The sequence below is a fragment of the Salvelinus sp. IW2-2015 genome, unplaced genomic scaffold, assembly GCF_002910315.2.
Source record: "Salvelinus sp. IW2-2015 unplaced genomic scaffold, ASM291031v2 Un_scaffold2867, whole genome shotgun sequence".
In the NCBI taxonomy this organism is placed as follows: Eukaryota; Metazoa; Chordata; class Actinopteri; order Salmoniformes; family Salmonidae; genus Salvelinus; species Salvelinus sp. IW2-2015.
The window spans coordinates 70,531-77,474 of NW_019944167.1; positions in this window are offsets into that span (position 1 = coordinate 70,531).

Genomic DNA, 6,944 nt, shown 5'->3' on the forward strand with positions numbered 1-6,944 from the left:
TTAGCAGCAGGATAGAATAAAGAACAAAACAATGCAATGAACTGGGAGACTGCGTCTTGCAACGCCAGCGACCAATCAGAGAAGACCCAGCCGGCTTGGGTAGACCTAAATATTTGTTGTCGGTACTGCTTATTTGTGGAAGGATGAAATAGTTAAGAATATTCCTTAAATAACATTATTTTAATAAATGAGAAAAAAAATTAAATTGTTGGTAATCCCCGGATAAATGGATGATCCCCTGTAAGCCAGTGTTTTGAGGAATATATTTGACATCACAGTAGTTTGCGGCCTCGACTAAAACACCCATGCCATGTATCGGAAACCAATAACGCAGGCTCTTTTCTCTGGCATTAAATCACACTCAAACTTTTCCCCACCGTGGTTTTTTCTTTTTTGTTCCGCCATTCATTCTGGGTACAGTAAAGGCGTGGCTGGCCTTTAATCCTGAACTGAAGTACGTAATGTACCAAAGCCCAGCCAGTTTGTGGTGTGTTGTATGTTTAAATTGGGGAACAGGCTGGGGGCTGGATATTGTCAGGGTTATTGGGAGATAGCCAGCAACTGTGGGGTCGTCCCCTGGGGGACAATCTGGGTTGTCTGGGGGTTGCTCATGCCTCCATTTTTTTTTCCTCTACTCCTTCCTTTTCTTCCTTCTAATAAAAAAAAATTCTAATATCTAAACCCCACTAAAAAAAGTTTGAAATTATAAGAACAAAAAATCAAAAAAAAAAAAGACAGAAAAAAAGAGTTAAACATTTAACTCGACGCCAAAACCTAAAAAACACCACCAGACATCACAGTACCCAATTCACTACAGCGCAGACTCTTCGCTGGACACACACACACTTCCGGTTTTTAAGTATAGGGCAACGCGACATACAGACACGGTTAACACAAGCGTTGACCATTAAATTGGTTCATGGTATGATGTCCTTTTAAAAATAAAAATAAAAAAAAAAATAAAAACACCCCACGATACACACCACACACAACAACACAGGCTTGCGTGTCTCGCTAGTCTGCAATTCATCTATTATTGCAGCCATATCTACTACAAAAGGGATAGAGATTATCCCAAACAGACGTGACAATTGAACCTGGAAACGTGTTGTGTCATTACAATTGACTAACAAGGTCCCCAGTAACAGTGCAGACATGTTTCCAGTTCACGGCATGATCCAATGACTAAGCCATGCAGTGATTTAGTAGCTGGAGATGTGTCAATGACCAGGGAAACAGACACAGTATTAATCTGCCGTTTCTTTCTACAATTAAAGGGATTGTCACGCCCTGACCTTAGAGAGCTTTTTATATGTCTCTATTTTGGGTTTGGTCAGAGTGTGATTTGGGTGGGCATTCTATGTTCTATTTTCTCTAATGTTATGTTTTTGTATTTCTTTGTTTTTGCCGGGTATGGTTCTCAATCAGGGACAGCTGTCTATCGTTGTCTCTGATTGGGAACCATACTTAGGTAGCCCTTTTCCCTCCTTTCTGTGTGGGAAGTTGTCTTTGTTTGTGGCACTATAGCCCTTAAGCTTCACGGTCGTTTTTGTATTGTTTATTGTTTTGTCGGCGTCATTTCAAATAAAGAGGAATATGTACGCTCACCACGCTGCGCTTTGGTCCACTTCCTTTGACGGCCGTGACAGAGATACTCAGCTGATGTACAACAACACATGTACAGTGCCTTCGGGAAAAGGATTCTGACCTCTTGGCTTTATCCAAATGTTGTTACGTTATAGCCTTATTCTAAAATGGATTAAATCAATTAAAATGCTCAGCAATCTACACACAATACCCCATATTGACGAAGCGAAAAACAAGAAATACCTTATTTACATTCAGTTGAAGTCGGAGGTTTACATACACTTAGGTTGGAGTCATTAAAACTCGTTTTTCAACCACTCCACAAATTTCTTGTTAACAAACTATAGTTTTGGCAAGTCGGCTAGGACATCTACTTTGTGCATGACACAAGTAATTTTTCCAACAATTGCTTACAGACAGATTATTTCATAATCTATAAATCACTGTATCACAATTCCAGTGGGTCAAAAGTTTACATACACAAAGTTGACTGTGCCTTTAAACAGCTTGGAGAATTCCAGAAAATGATGTCATGGCTTTAGAAGCTTCTGATAGGCTAATTGACATAATTTGAGTCAATTGGAGGTGTACCTGTGGATGTATTTCAAGGCCTACCTTCAAACTCAGTGCATCTTTGCTTGACATCATGGGACAATCAAAAGAAATCAGCCAAGACCTCAGAAAAACAATTGTAGACCTCCACAAGTCTGGTTCATCCTTGGGAGCAATTTCCAAATGCCGGAAAGTACCACGTTCATCTGTACAAACAATAGTATGCAAGTATAAACACCATGGGATCACGCAGCCGTCAGTGCTAATCAATCACCGAACAACAGCAAAGGACCCTGTAAATATGCTGGAGGAAACAGGTACAAAAGTATCTATATCCACAGTAAAACGAGTCCTATATCAACATAACCTGAAAGGCCGCTCAACAAGGAAGAAGCCACTGCTCCAAAACCATCAATAAAAAAAGCCATACTACGGTTTGCAACTGCACATGGGGACAAAGATCATACGTTTTGGAGAATTGTCCTTTGGTCTGTAGATACAAAAATAGAACTGCTTGGCCATAATGACCATCGTTATGTTTGGAGGAAAAAGGGGGAAGCTTGCAAGCCGAAGAACACCATCCCAACCGTGAAGCACAGGGGTTGCAGTATCATGTTGTGGGGGTGCTTTGCTGAGGCGGACTGGTGCACTTCACAAAATAGATGGCATCATGAGGCAGGAAAATTATGTTGATATATGGAAGCAACAAGACATCAGTCAGGAAGTTAAAGCTTGGTCATAAATGGGTCTTCCAAATGGACAATGACCCCAAGCATACTTCCAAAGTTGTGGCAAAATGGCTTAAGGACAACAAAGTCAAGGTATTGGAGTGGCCATCACAAAGCCCTGACCTCAATCCCATAGAACATTTGTGAGCAGAACTCAAAAAGTGTGTGCGAGCAAGGAGGCCTGGAAACCTGATTCAGTTACACCAGCTCTGTCAGGGGGAATGGACCAAAATTCACCCAACGTATTGTGGGAAATTTGTCGATGGCTACTCTCACAGTGTGCACTGTGCCCAGCCCGCCACAGGAGTCTTTAGAACGCAATCACATCCCTGCCGGCCAAACCCTCCCTAACCGGGACGACGCTGGGCCAATTGTGCGCCACCCCATGGGTCTCCCGGTCACGGCTGGCTGCGACAGAGCCTGGATTCGAACCAGGATCTCTAGTAGCACAGCTAGCTGTGTCTTAGACCACTGCGACAGAGCCTGGATTCGAACCAGGATCTCTAGTGGCACAGCTAGCACTGCGATGCAGTGTCTTAGACCACTGAGCCATTCAGGAGGCTGCTCTAACTCTTTTACTCATCACATACGCTGCTGCTACTATTTATTATCTATCCTGTTGCCAATCACTTTACCCCTACCTGTACGTACTTACAGTATCTTCCTCAAGCACCTCGTACCCCTGAACATTGACTCGTTGCTGGTACCCCATGTACAGTGGGGAGAACAAGTATTTGATACACTGCCGATTTTGCAGGTTTTCCTACTTACAAAGCATGTAGAGGTCTGTAATTTTTATCATAGGTACACTTCACTGTGAGAGACGGAATCTAAAAACAAAAATCCAGAAAAACACATATGTACTGATTTTTAAGTGAATATTAGCATTTTTATGCATGACATAAGTATTTGATCACCTACAACCAGTAGAAATTCTGGCTCTCATGAGCCTGTTAGTTCCATTCTTTACCGAAGCCCTCCTGTTCCACTCATTACCATGTATTAACTGCACCAATGTTTAGAACTCGTTACCTGTAATAAAAGACACCTGTCCACACACTCAATCAAACAACTCCAACCTCTCCACAATGGCCAAGACCAGAGAGCTGTGTAGGGACATCAGGGATAAATTGTAGACCTGCACAGGCTGAGATGGGCTACAGGACAATAGGCAGCAGCTTGGTGAGAAGGCAACAATGTTTGGCGCAATTATTAGAAAAATGGAAGAAGTTCAAGATGACGGTCAATCACCTCGGTTGGGGCTCCTGCAAGATCTCACCTCGTGGGGCATCAATGATCATGAGGAAGGTGAGGGATCAGCCCATAACTACACGGCAGGACCTGGTCAATGACCTGAAGAGAGCTGGGACCCAGTCTCAAAAGAAAACCATTAGTAACACACTACGCGTCGATGGATTAAAAATCCTGCAGCGCACGCAAGGTCCCCCTGCTCAAGCCAGCACATGTCCAGGCCCGTCTGAAGTTGCCAATGACCATCTGGATGATCCAGAGGAGGAATGGGAGAAGTCATGGGTCTGATGAGACAAAAATAGAGCTTTTTTGGTCTAAACTCCACTCGCCGTGTTTGAAGGAAGAAGAAGATGAGTACAACACCCAAGAGACACCATCCCAACCGTGAAGCATGGAGGTGGAAACATTATTCTTTTGGGGATGCTTTTCTGCAAAGGGGACAGGACGACTGCACCGTATTGAGGGGAGGATGGATGGGCCATGTATCGCGAGATCTTGGCCAACAACCTCCTTCCCTCAGTAAGAGCATTGAAGATGGGGTCGTGGCTGGATCTTCCAGCATGACAAACGACCCAAAACCCACAGCCAGGGCAATTAAGGAGTGGCTCCGTAAGAAGCACTCAAGGTCCTGGAGTGGCCTAGCCAGTCTCCAGACCTGAACCAATAAAAAATCTTTGGAGGAGCTGAAAGTCCGTATTGCCCAGCGACAGCCCGAAACCTGAAGGATCTGGAGAAGGTCTGTATGGAGGAGTGGGCCAAAATCCCTGCTGCTGTGTGTTGCAAACCTGGTCAAGAACTACAGGAAACGTATGATCTCTGTAATTGCAAACAAAGGTTTCTGTACCAAATATGAAGTTCTGCTTTTCTGATGTATCAAATACTTATGTCATGCAATAAAATACAAATTAATTACTTAAAAATCATACAATGTGATTTTCTGGATTTTTGTTTTAGATTCCGTCTCTCACAGTTGAAGTGTACCTATGATAAAAATTACAGACCTCTATATGCTTTGTAAGTAGGAAAACCTGCAAAATCGGCAGTGTATCAAATACTTCTTCTCCCCACTGTATATAGCCAAGTTATCGTTACTCATTGTGTATTTTTTCCTTGTGTTATTCTTTCTTCAAACAGTTTCTCTCTGCGTTGTTGGGAAGGGACCGTAAGCATTTCACTGTTAGTCTACACCTGTTGTTTACAAAGCATGAGACAAATAAAATGAGATTTTCTTTTATTTAGAATGAATTGGTGAATGCAATGACAGCTGCTCCAAGATACAACATCAGTTAGCTATACACTGAATGTAAAAAAACATTAGAAGCTCTTTCCATGACATAGACTGACCAGCTAAATCCAGGTGAAAGCTATGAACCCTTATTGATGTCACCTGTTAAATCCACTTCAATCAATGTGGATGAAGGGGAGGAGACAGGTTAAAGAAGGATTTTCAAGCCTTGAGACAATTGAGACATGGTTTGTGTGTGTGTGCTGTTCACAGGGTAAATGGGGAAGACAAAAGGTTGAAGTGCCTTTCAATGGGGTATGGTAGTAGGTGCCAGGGGCACTGGTTTGAGTGTGTCAAGAACTGCAATGCTGCTGGGTTTTTCAAGCTCTCGTGTTTATCAAGAATGGTCCACTACCCAAAGAACATCCAGCAAACTTGACACGACTGTAACATACACTACCGTTCAAAAGTTTGGGGTCACTTAGACATGTCCTTGTTTTTGAAAGAAAAGCAAATTTTTTCTCCATTACAATAACATCAAATTGATCAAAAATACAGTGTAGACATTGTTAATGTTGTAAATTACTATTGTAGCTGATTTTTTAAATGGAATATCTACATAGGTGTACAAAGGCCCATCATCAGCAACCATCACTCTTGTGTTCCAATGGCACGTTGTGTTAGCTAATCCAAGTTTATCATTTCAAAAGGCTAATTGATCATTAGAAAACCATTTGGCAATCATGTTAGCACAGCTCAAAACGGTTGTTCTGATAAAGAAGCAATAAAACTGGCCTTCTTTAGACTAGTTGAGTATCTGGCGCATCAGCATTTGTGGGTTCGATTACAGGCTCATGACGGCCAGAAACAAAGCAGTTTCTTCTGAAACGCATCAGTCTATTCTTGTTCTGAGAAATTAAGGCTATTCCATGCGAGAAATTTCCAAGAAACTGAAGATCTCGTACAATGCTGTGTACTACTCCTTTCACAGAACAGAGCAAACTGTCTCTAACCAGAATAGAAAGAGGATTGGGAGGCCCCGGTGCACAACTGAGCAAGAGGACAAGTACATTAGAGTGTCTAGTTTGAGAAACAGATGCCTCACAAGTCCTCAACTGGCAGCTTCATTAAATAGTACCCGCAAAACACCAGTCTCAATGTCAACAGTGAAGAGGCGACTCCGGGATGCTGGCCTTCTAGGCAGAGTTCCTCTGTCCAGTGTCTGTGATCTTTTGCCCATCTCAATATTTTATTTTTATTGGCCTGTCTGAGATATTACTTTTTCTTTGTAACTCTGCCAGCATCCCGGAGTCGCCTCTTCACTATTGACTTTGAGACTGACTTATTACGGATAAAAGGCTGTCCATGATAACGCAGTGCACATGAAAATGTATTTTGCGGTTATATTCCCATATACCAAATAGAAAATACAAGTTAAATGCTTTCCATCGCATTTTCAACTCAACTGATGTTTTTTTCACTAAAACTGTTGCGTTAAATAGCAAATGTGCCCACTCTGGTCTTGTCACGTGCTCTCTAGCCAACCGCTCACAGATACAGTGCAGGTAGGCTACCTACATGATGATTTGATTATGGATAAA